The 12699-nt window shown below is 46.8% G+C and overlaps 1 protein-coding gene across 8 annotated transcripts in view; it reads left to right on the forward strand.

The window, feature by feature from the left end:
- ZMYM2 (zinc finger MYM-type containing 2) overlaps window positions 1–12699 on the forward strand; it is a 196336-nt gene that overhangs the window by 68383 nt on the left and 115254 nt on the right. The gene's annotated exons all lie outside the window — the stretch shown is intronic.

Raw genomic sequence — 12699 nt, forward strand, 5'->3', positions numbered from 1 at the left:
CCGGCACCACAGTCCATCTCTGGACAGGGCTGCGCTGCTGTTAGCACCAAGCCCTCCCCCTGTGATACACACGCCGCACTGAAGGCCTGTGTCTCCACCGGTCCATCCGGAACCTCTATCTGTGTTGTCGCGGAGGTCTCGCTCTCCCAGACATCGGGGGTACACACACCGTGAGTGGTCTAGGTCTCCATCCCCGGACCCTTGCCCATGCTGCCATGGTCGTCCTTTTCATGCTGGACACAGACACCACAGGCCTACACCCAGGGGCAGGTCCTCCCCGGCTGCTCAATACCCCCGTGGGCATTCCTGATCGGGGACGGAAACACAGTTGTCTCAAGGGGAGTTAATTTTAGAACCCCGAGACTTTCCTTCACAATCCTCCAGGGAGCAAGTGTATCATCGACCGCAGGAGCCCGAGGGTTCGAGGGAGGTTTACCCTAGTGGTTCCTCCTCATCCTCCCCAGATGAGGCCATGGTCCCCGGGGATGTCTCTCCCCCAGATGACCTTAAACAGTTTCAGGAGCTGTTTAAAAGGGTGGCTTTCACGCAAGACATTCAAACGGCAGAGGTGCAGCAGAAACATCACCAACTCCTGGAAAATTTGAGACCCCCGGCTTCTTCTAAAATTGCTATTCTGCTGGACGAAGCCATTCTGGAGTCAGCCATTACTATATGGCAGACTCCGGCCTCTGTTCCGCCTACGAACAAGAGAGCAGATAAGAAATACTTCGCGCCGGCAAAGGGCATGGAGTTCCTCTTCAGTCACCCACAACCAAATTCTTTGGTGGTCGGGTCGTCCCAGCAGAGGTCAAAGGCTTCTCAGTACAAACTGGGGGGATCGGACAAAGATGCTAAGAAGCTCGAGCTGTTTGGCAGGAAGGTATACTCCTCTTCTACCCTGCTATTGAGAGTGGCAAATTATGGGCACACCTAGCAAACCATAATTTTGATAATTACTCCAGGCTTACTCCCCTCATGGATTCACTTCCGGAAGACAAAAAGCCGGTGTTAAAGGCGATTATTCAAGAGGGCTACGCAGCATCGCGGACAGGAGTCCAGATTGCCCTGGACGTGGCGGACACAGCGGCACGTTCAGCGGCTACAGCAGTGGTCATGCGTAGAGAATCCTGGCCCCAGACGTCGGGTATCCCGAGGGACCTACAGGTGAAGATCGTGGACCTTCCCTTTGATACACAAAAGCTGTTTGCAGACTCAACCGACTCGGTCCCTCACTCCAGTAAGGACTCGAGAGCTACACTTAGAACCTTGGGCATTTATACTCCCCCATACAGGAGGGAAAAATTTTATCCTCAGCAAAGACACTACGCTTACAACCACAGTGTGCTCAATATCAACGGGGCTACGGCCAAGGGCGCTATCAACAGCAGCAGCAGTACAGAACTCCTAGGCAACGTTCTCAACAAAGCCGTACACCCTCGGGTCAGGCCCAAAGGCAACAAGTTTGATGGGTGTGTCAGGGGCTGCACTATCAATACCCTCGCTCAATGCCACTCTCATCTCATGTTCCATCATCGCCTCAGACTGTTCCACTCCCAGTGGCAGAAGATCACCACAGACAAATGGGTACTGGAGATCATAGCCACAGGTTATGCGATCCCCTTCCAGTCGCTTCCACCGACGAAGCCTCCCACCAGGCTTCACCTCAGGGATGCTGCCACGAGGCGAGGCTCAAGCAGAAGGTGAATCACCTTATGTTCATAGGGGAGGTGGAAAGAGTGTCGGAATAATTCCAGGGGAAGGTTTTTATTCACGCTACTTCCTACCAGAGAAGAAAACAGGAGACTGGAGGCCCATCTTAGATCTTCGGGGCCTCAACCGTTACTTGCGCAAGCAACGTTTTCGGATGATCACAGTTGCCTTGATACTCACGGCACTGGACGATGGAGACTGGGTTGCAGCACTCGACTTACAAGATGCTTACTTTCATATAACAATCCACCCGGCACACAGGCGCTTCCTCTGCTTCACGGTCGGCCAGGAGCACTTCCAGCACAGGGTTCTTCCGTTCGGCCTCTCCTCGGCCCCCAGAGTCTTTACCAAAACCCTGGCAGTGGTGTCAGCCTACCTGCACAGACAGGGGGTGTTTTTTTTTCCCATATCTGGGTGACTGCCTGCTAAAAGGGGCCTCAAAGGCAGAGGTCTCACGCATGATATGCGTCACAGCGGACACATTTTCTGCGCTGGGCCTAGTCACCAACCTCGCAAAGTCAAAGTCCGAACCCACACAACATATAGAGTTCATAGGGGCATGCATAAACTCTATTACAGCAAGGGTGCACCTACCCGATGCCCGCTTCCGCGCCATCAGTTCGCTGGTGCAAGTCATCACATACAGCCCCACGGTGCCGGTCTCAACATGCTTACAGCTGCTGGGCCACATGGCGGCAGCGACGTTTGTGGTACAGAATCTCAGGCTGCACATGTGAAGCCTGCAGCATTGGCTGGCGAGCATTTACAAACCGGCATCCCACACTGTCCACAGGGTGCTGTCGCCCACAACAGAGGTGCGCAGATCCCTGGTGTGGTGGGAAAACCCCGAGAATCTGCTAGTGGGGGTGCCTTTCCACCGACCACAAATTTCTACTTTTTCTTACTACCGACGCCTCCCACATAGGATGGGGAGCGCACATCGGCGACAAGGTAACGCCAAGGGCTATGGTCCCCTGCGGAACAGACACTGCACATAACCATGCTGGAGCTCAGAGCAGTGTTCAACGCCTGCAAACATTTTTGAGATTATCTACATGGCAAAGTAGTCAGGATTCAATACTGACAATACCTCCACTATGTTTTACATCAGTCGACAAGGAGGAGCACGATCCCATGCCCTATGTGCGGAAGCAGTCCGATTGTAGAATTGGTGCATCGCCAACAACATCACGTTGAAAGCCTCGTACTTGCCGGGCGCTCACACCGTGAAAGCAGATCAGCTGAGCAGGCGCTTCGCAATCACGCACGAATGGCAGATCCGCTCCTATCTGCTACGGCGCATTTTTCATACGTGGGGGTTTCCCCAGATTGATCTGTTTCCCACTCAGTACAACAAAAAGTGTCCCCAGTACTACTCCAGGGCAGGAGTGGGGCGGGGGTCCCTGGGGGACGCATTCATGTTTTCATGGAGGGGCTCCCTACTTTACGCGTTTCCCCCACAGTGCTTATCCACAAGGTCTTGCACAAAGCCAGAAGGGAGAGAGCTCGCATGATACTCATAGTCCTGCTTGGGATTGGCAGCATTGGCTTCCCTTGCTTTTGCGCATGTCAGATCACCCACCGCTCCCTCTACCAGTGGCGCCGGACTTACTAACGCAGGCTCAGGGGTCCATAGTGCATCCGCACCCTCAGGGTCTGCACCTACAAGCATGGCTAATCCATGGCTCAGCTCTTTAAAGAGCACGTGTACGGAGGGAGTACAGCAAGTCCTGGAATGTAGCCGAAGGACCTCCACCAGGAGGACTTACAAGCAGAAATGGACTCGATTCACAGCCTGGTGTTCCGCCAAGCAGTTAGCTCCCCTTGACATTCCTATACCTGTAATAACTAGAATACTTATTGGACCTCGAGAGGCGGGCTTTCTCTATCCTCGCTAAAGGTCCACCTCGCTGCTATATCAGCCTTTCGGCATACAGAGGAAGGGCCCACGGTATTCGCCCATCCTATCGTTACCAGGTTCTTGAAGGGGCTGGGAAACCTGTACCCCCCTTGGAAACCGCTTCCACCATAGTGGAATTTGGACTTGGTGCTCAGCACGCTATCGGGTCCACCTTTTGAACCATTAGCCTTGCAACTATGTCAGCCCGCAGGGTGAGTGAGCTCGCGGCAGTGATGGCAACGCCGCACTGCACAGTATTCTCAAAGGGGGCGGTAACCTTAAGGCTGCACCCAGCCTTTGTTCCAAAAGTCTCTTCGGAGTCCAATCTTAACGAGCCAATAGTTTTACCCGAAGCCTCACAGGTCCGGCAAGGAGGCACGCCTTTATCTCCTGGATGTGAGGAGGGTGTTGGCCTTCTACATAGACAGAACTAAGTCCTTCCGGAAACGGACAGGCTCCTAGTCTCTCTTGCTCCCAGGTCAAAAGGAGAAGGTCTCTCTTCACAGAGAATCTCTAAGCACATTGCGTCCTGTATAAAAACGTGTTACGAGCTTCAAAATGCTCCTTTTGCTGGCTCCGCCCAGGGCTCACTCCACCCTGGGTGGTGGCGGCGTCAACAGCCTTCTTCAAGGGCATCGTGTTAAAAGACATCTGTAGAGCGGCAACCCGGTCATCCTACGACACCTTCGCCGAGCATTATGCCCTGCCTCAGGTATTGGAAGAGGATACCCGTCTGTCGACAGCAGTCCTCTCGGGGGCAAGCTGCACATAAACCGATTACCCACCTCCTTACTTGGGTTACTGCTGGGTAGTCACCTATTGTGGAGCACCCACGGGGACCACTCGAAGAAGAAAGAGAAGTTACTCACCTGTAGTAACGATGGTTCTTCGAGATGTGTCCCCGTGGGTGCTCCACCACCCGCCCATCCTCCCTGCTTCGGATCTCTGTTTCGTGTTTTTCAGGAGCATCCAAGGCGGTTGGTCAAGGAACTGGCGGGGACCGGATCGCGCACGTGGCTGGGGGCAACAGGGGGGCGGTGCGCGCCGGCGCATACGCGATCCAGGAGAAACTGCTGGAAAATTTCCGATCTGCGGCCCCGGGCGAGCCCGACACCTATTGTGGAGCACCCACGGGGACACATCTCGAAGAACCATCGTTACTACAGGTGAGTAACTTCTCTTTCTCTCTTTGTCGACTGATTGGTTTGCTCTAAATATCAGGGTTTTCATACAGTAGGGTCGCAACATTCACGAGGGTTCAGTACTGAGAACCCTCGCGAATATTGAATTTCAGGAATATGGCAGCCGCCAGCACTCCTCACCTGGAGCCCTGGCTGTTGGGGCTCCTGCCCGGAGCCCCATTGAGGCAGCAGCTGCCAGTGCTCCCCAGCTGGAGTCCCAGCAAGGAGGCAGCGGCTGCCCGCTCTCCTGCCTGGAGCCCTGGCAAGGCGGCAGCTGCTGGTGCTCCTTCCTGGAGCACTGGGGAAGTGGCAGCCCTGCTCGTGAATAATTGAATTAGCGAACCTTAAGTTCATGAATGTGGGGACCTTGCTGTACTATTTTTGGGACCTTCATATATACCCTTAAGGAATTATCAATTTGCATGTATTAGCATCTGCTGTTACCTTAGAATTATGATTGACAGCTCTGACCTTTTGAAGCAAGTTGTGACCAGTATGATTGGGCTGTGACCTGCTACTGGCTCAGTTAACTAATCTGTCTGTCACCCCTTACTACACATGGTCAGTAGCCAGCAATCTTATATATGTTCACTGTTTTCATTTACCCCAGAGCTGTGAGTCTGCTAAGCCATGCACACACATACCTGACTCTTTGCCAGGTTATCCTTTTGGAAATCTAAATTCTTACTGAGCATGTTTAGGGTCTGCAGCATTCATCTCAGTGTGGAGTGACTTTTGCTAATATAGAATAAAGATTTAGGAAGGCTAAGTGGAGACTGCAGTATTTAGCTGGTAATTTGCTTTTGGAAAGTTTTGGTAATGCACAATGGGAGTGAAATGAGTCCCTTCAGGTGACTGGTAGCATGCGGTCAACTTCGAGTGTGCAGCTGTCTCCATTTTACGTTACTTGTATCACATACTTTTTGTGCCTTTTTCTCAAAATCCTACAATCCTGCATGGTCTTCCTAACTGTCTGGTATCTCTGACAGAAGTCTGTAGCCTGCACAACTCTGCATCATTGTCACGAGCATTGCAAGCACCAGATGTGCAATCCTGGAGTGTTTGCAGAGCCACAAGAATAACCAAGTGTGTGGGGAAACATGATTGTTCTTTTCAGGACAGGGGTTGCTGTACATGGTTGTTGGTGTTCATGGATTAGCTGCAGATGGTAGCGTGCTGATTTTGTGCTCAAGAAACAAGCACTGAGTGATGGAATCACATTGTAATTCCTGTTTAAGAAGAGAAGCAGTGTCTGCAGAACATGGGATGTACAAGGACATGTTGGATCTATGCTTGGAGCTCCCTCCAGCCAATGAAAGGACATCAAAGTAAGAGGTGCATTAGCTGTGGAAAAGTGAATGGTGATAACAGTGTGGAAACTTTCAATGCTAGGTTTCTACTTATCAGTCAGGAATCAATTGGAAGTCAGGAAATCAATCCTGGAATGCAGTGGTCACACAGACGTGCAGGGCCATGAATTGCTTACTACGACTCTGAGCAGTTTTCAGGACACAGTGGATATACTTGCATCAGTGGAGTGACTGTACTACTTGCTTTGTCCTGCATATTATATGTAAAGCAAAGGTGTGGAAGTTTTCCAGTGAGGTGGAGGGAAAAGTTTGTGTGGCTGTCTGCTAAAAACTGAACAGCCAGAACAAGGACTCTTAGGGAACTGAATATGGAACTATAAAGCTCAGAGAGACTTTTAAAGGCCATTTTAAGAGTGAGTCAGAATGATGTGTTTGTTGTAGTGTGCTGGGTCTGGGCCTGTGGTGGTTTTTTTTTTTGTGTGGCCTGGTAGGAATTGTATTGTGATAATTATAAATGTAGGAAGGTAACATTTGTAGGTCTGAGTAAAACGTCTTTTGAATTTTGAACATTTCACTGTATTTATGAGCAAAAACTACTATTTGAAAATCTCAAATTTGATCGTCATGGAACCTGTCTAGCATGTTGCAAATTGCATTCGCTCAAAAATATTTTCAAAATCTAATTGAAGTCCTGGATGAAGACCAAAAAATACCACCCAACACTCCTGAAATCAGTAAAATTATTGATGGGAGAGAAACCCAGAATACACCCAGAGCTTACAGATCCTGGATGAGTTCCATATTTTGCATTTGTTGCAGACACGTTGCTCCATTTGGATAAACTAAACCTCAAGCTACAAGGAAAATTCTGGTTGCTGTGTGATCTAGTGCAAAGAGAATTTGCATTCATGAACAAACAATAGTTGTTTCATAGATAAATGCTTGAGGGAGAGCTGCTAGCTACACTTTCCCTGAATGTTACATTTCAAGCCAGATTAAAAGAAGATGCAGCAGAACCCCTGAAATGGAGGACAACAAGATATGCAAGCATGGTTAAAGATCTTACGGGTAGTTTAAAGGAAAGATTCCAAGTTTTGCAGCAAAAAAGACCTCAAATCAGATTTCTTTTTGACCCATTCAGTGCTGGAGTTGATTGACGCCTCTTTCAGTCACTGACTTAATATGCCAGATGGAAATAGGACTTTTGGAAGATGAGAAATTGAAATCTGCGCAGAAGACAGAGGAGACCCTTACTTGCTTGAAATTGTAGCAAAGGCTAAATACCCAACATTTAGGTGCATCCCTAAAATTAATCTGGATGATTGTCTTGACCAGTCTTTCAGTCTGTTTTTTCGATACTCCTGTGAAATTCTGCACTGAATCTTTTTGGTGGACCGCTCCTTATGAGAATTGCTGTGTGTGAACATAGGTGAATAGAAAATCAAGTTGCAGGGGATTGTTGAAAGCAAGAATTGCAGAAGTCCCACTAAGTAAAAGGGTAAGCTTTTTATTGTAATTAAATATGTATTATAAATGTATATACTTACATAATTTTTATGTACTACTATGACTCTGACAGTGTACATTGCATTTGTGGAGCATATGAGGGGGCTTCCATTGTCTTCAAAAAGAATTTCCTCATGGATCACTGCTTGAGTCAGGGCATACTGTGACCTAGTGAATGTACCAATTCCTGCACAAGCAGCACATCCCACTGGAGGGCAGGCAATGCAGCAGCATTTTTACTTCTGATCCCCATCCAGGACATCTGCAGGGCAGCTCTGTGGCCATTAATTTACACCTTTTACATCACATTACATTATTGCGCAACAGGCCAGGGATGATGCTGCGTTTGGTAGAGCAGTGTGGTGGTCTGCTACTTGCAGAACTCGACCCCCTCTTCCTTGGAGGTGCTTAGGGAGTCATCTATTTGCAACTGACATGAGAAACCACTTCAAGACAATATGGTTACCTACCTTCCTGTAACTTGTTCTTTCAGATGTATTGCTCATGTCCATTCCAAGACCACCTTGCCTAAACCTTGGAATAGTGTGGCAAGGAGGAACTAAAGAAATGGCTGGTTGGCAGGGACCTGTTGTAATGCTATGAAGACGTGACTCCAAAGGGCTCCAAAGCTGACCCGGTGGGTATTGCTAAGGGAAAAACCATCCACCAAGTGTTCATGCAATGCACATGCAACTTCATGGAATGGATATGAGCAACATATTTTGAAGAACAAAAGTTCTGGGAAGGTAGGAAACCATTTTTTTTCCCCCGGTGAAGGAAGTAGGAGACTGGAAGGATTTTGCTCACCTTGCAACTGGAAGGTTCATGAATGGCCTGGGACTTCAAGTAACAGTTCCCCTTCACTCTGGCTTGGGATCTTAGTTTATTTTTCAGAAGTCTTACAAGACTCCCATTTGAACCAATGATGATCTGTTTCTTAATTAACCTATCTATGAAGATGGCCTTTCTAATAGCCATTACGTTGGCTGAGAGAGTTTGAGAAATTGGGGTTTGGTGACATCCTTATTTTACAGTGTTCTTCAAAGACTAGGTTTTACTATTTCCATACTTTGAATTCCTATCAGAATTGTCATCTGAACCAGACTGTATCTTTATTCCCCCCATCTCCCACGAAACTGCTTAACTCAGAGCAGGAAATTGTTTTTCATATATTTATAGAATCATAGAACTAGAAGGAACTTTGAGAGTCCACCTAATCTAATACCTTGCACTTGTGGTAGGGCTGAGTACTGTTTGGCCAGGGGTTCTCACAACACTTTTTTCGTGGCCTCAAAGTATAGCTACCAGCTCTTGCTTGAGACTGCTCTGTCAAATTTTCTTAAAATACTTCATTAACTTTAGGAAAAACAAATATGCAAATGTACATGTCCAAATCATTTTAATTTATGTAGGTTTTTTTTTGGCAGACTCAAAAATGAAGCAATGTACACTTGTAGTTTGGTGCCTTTGGCTCCCCATGGATCCCCTCTGACCCTTCCTCCCCTCCATTGTCCCTCTGGGCCCTGCTGCTTCCTGCCATCCTGTTGCTTTGAGCTCCCTTCCATTGCCTTGCTCCACAGGTTCATGCTGCTGCTTTCCTCTTGACTGTGGTGCTCGGTAAGTCAGGCCATGCTGAAGCCAAGAGTTGGAGTCCCAGGCCTGAAGTAGGAAAGCGGGAGAGGAAACGGCTCTGAGACACACCGCTGACAGGAATGGGAAAAATAAACAAACCCAGTTTTTTCAGTGTTCCCTCCTAGATCATGCTTTCTAGACCTTTTGTTATTTTTGGTGCCCTGGGCTATCTCGAATTTGTCCATATCTTTCTTGAAATATGACAGCCAGAACTAGATACATGAGGCCCCCTGAGACCTCAACTGTGCACAGTGGAATAAAAGATTTACTTCTTGCAACTTGTTTGCAGCTCTCTTGATAATCCTTCCCATAATGAGAACTTTTTTTGCAACAGTGTTGCACTTGTGTCTCATTTAGCTTATGAGCCCCTATAACCCACAGATCTCTTTCCACGGTACATCTTACAGCTTATGTTTTTGAATTTTGACAGTTGTCTTCACAACTTTGAGAGAGAGAATCTTGTTTGTGTTTTAATAAAAAGTTAGGTTCCATCATCCATTTCTACTGCAAAGGTTACATTTTACAGTAAGTCTTCACTCGTAGAATTGCAGAATCAGCAGAAGCCAGTTTTTGTAATGTTGCAGAATTGTGCTGTTTAATACAGAAGCCATTTGGGACACCTGTACTGTCTCTAGTGCTGTTTTTTATTTCTTCCAGTTGAGAAACCTGTGCATTCCACAGTGATTTGTCATAAACTTAAAGGCCATAAGGGACCATCATGATTGTGTAGGCTGCTGGCACATTGCATACTTTCTTCTGGACCAGGTCTTTCTATAAAGTCCCCTTTTAGCATAATTGCATTTGTGCTTTCAGATTTTGCTTAGAACCTTTGAGCTCTTATCTGCATAGACTTTAGAGTATTTACACAGTGCTCTTGGAAATTACTAATTAGTAGTTACTCAGTGCTGTTTCTTCCTGATTTCCAGTTCTGCATAGATTCTGACTTGAGGTCTTTTAATTGTGCTGTACATGGTTTTAAGAAGTAGTGCTTACAGATATTCCTCAAGGTGAACATGGCTGCATTTTGTGCTTGGGAATTGAAATAATTTGTGGAGTATCAGATGTCTGATCAGAAATGTCACCTTCAATGTGTGAACTCTCTAAAAGGCTCTGAGGAAAATTTCCTGTAAGCTAGGCATGAAATTGGCTTGGAATCCTTCAAAGGATTGATTCTCTAAATAGAAGCCTGTGTTTGAATCCCTTCTGTTTTGGTGCTAAGATTGTCCATGTCAATACAGACCCAGACATTCTTTAGGCAGAATAGATCGACAACATAGTTTGCCTTAAACTGTTAAGCACAGATCCTAAAACTTAACCATTTGGAATACCATGAGGCTTTGTTATCCATGAAAATAAAATCACCAGATCTGGTGGTATGTGTTTGTGTGTGCACGTGTGTACATAAGCATTTTACAGATGCCAGAAAATATTATAGACTCTGCTCTGAAAGAATCAACCTTTCATAAGTTTCTCCAGTGGCTGGCTAGCCTTGTGAAGTTGACTGAATAACTGATGAAAACTCTTTAAAGACTGAGAGAGCCAGAAGTACCCTAACCAGGTTCCCACTGCAAACAGGATTGCTATGTCCTTACACATCCGCCTCTTGTCTGAAGCAGAAGCAGAAAGCTCATTGGACTTCTTTCCCCTGCACTTGGGTGTTGAATGATTTTTTGGGAAACTGTTAGGAAAAAATGATGTAAAAATCTTCCTTGAAAAAGGCTACCATCAAGCCTGGGCAACTTGACAAAATTAGCAAATGGATTTTTTTCCCCAAGTGCTTCTAGATATCTAAAATGTCAAAGGGGTGTCATCCAACTTGGTGCATATGGATCAGTAATTTTTAAAAGGAAAAATTCAAGGTGGTCACCTGGGAATCACTGCTCTCTGCTAGAGAGAAGATGCTGTCTTTGTTCTGTACCTTGTTGTTGTGTTTGTGTACATTTGGATCCCGGTCGCACTGTGCGATGCGTAGGAATTCATATGTGACATCAGCACTGTCCATTTTGTGTGTTGGCAGCTGTGCTTTTATTCACTAAATGATTACCTTGGCCTAGTTTGACTTATGTGCGTGCTCTGAGAGTATTCTTGTGGGGTGGAATGATGCTACTGAGGGAATGAGGGATGTCCAGATCAGTCAGTCGCCCTTGCCATGCTGTAATTACCTTGGGTCCTCAAAGTCTTAACTTGTTATTGGGTGATCAGCTGAGGTACATAGAAACTCCTTCAGATGTGGCTCAGTTGCACCAGGACAGGAATCCCAGTATATTTTAATGCTAAGAGAAATTCACTCTTGAGGATTAGTCAGAACCAGCAACTTTCAGCTCTAACAGTACTGTTAGTTCTGCCGGCTGCAACAATATTTGTAGTACCCATGATATATCAAAACTGCAGGCAGCTTCAGCAAAGCCTTTGACCCCTCTAAAATATATATAGTCTTCCAGGAATCATTCAGGGTGGAAGGTCAAGTAGAGGGTATTTCTATAAGATACTGTTGTGTAAGAGCTTGGTAATTTTATATCTAAAATTGCCTTGGTAGCTGTTTAAGATGAAATCAGCTTTACTAGCCTATCTATATATCATCCATGTATTTTAGCTCAACTGAATGAAAGCATTTTAATATTTATTTTTTAGCATTTAACATGAAATTTCACTTTCCATCTGTCATAGCGAGTTCTGTTTTGGTGCCTGATTGCTTGTGCCATTTATACCTGCATGGGTGAAGTCCTTTTTGGAGGCTTGAGTACTCCTCCCTATTTTAAACTTCAGTTCTGTGTTCTACTTCTCTGTAAGAAATGACACCCATCTTTCACTACACTATTATCCACTAGCAGGTAGGGGATAAATATGGTTCCTTCCAAATTATTGTACCCACTCAAACTTACCTAGACTCTTACACAGTTCACAAAACTGTTTTTGATACTCCTGAAACTTTAAAAATTGCTTATGTTTGGCTTAAGGCCTCCTTTCCTGCCAAAGGAAATGTTCTACATCAGGGATTCCCAACCGGTGGGTTGGGACCCAAACATGGGTTGCTGTTAGCTTTTCTAGTGGTCGCTAGCTGGGCAGCTCCCCCCACTCAGTACTCTGGCTCCCAGTCCCTGCCATGCCATGCTGAAATTAAACTCAGTTTAATTGGTTTAACAGACAGCAGGAGGGGTCTGGCTGTTAAACCATTAAACTGAGTCTCATTTCAGCGTGGCATGGAAGGGAACTGCCAGTGCTGCAGGTAGTGGAAGGGAGTAGGAGGGCTGCAGGGAGCTGCACAGGGGAGGTGGCGGTGGCCTGGCAAAGGAGCAGTGGGGGCCAGCAGCAGTGCTTGTGAGGTGGGGGGGGCACATTTTGTGGCTGTGAGGGGTTTAAGCCTGGGGGAAAAGGGGCTGTTTGGGGCTGTTGTGGGGTTTAGTCTTGGAGGGAAAGGCGCCATTTGGAGCTATGAGGAGCTTAAGCCCTGAGGGGCAGG

The sequence above is a fragment of the Carettochelys insculpta genome, chromosome 1, assembly GCF_033958435.1.
Source record: "Carettochelys insculpta isolate YL-2023 chromosome 1, ASM3395843v1, whole genome shotgun sequence".
NCBI lineage: Eukaryota > Metazoa > Chordata > Testudines > Carettochelyidae > Carettochelys > Carettochelys insculpta.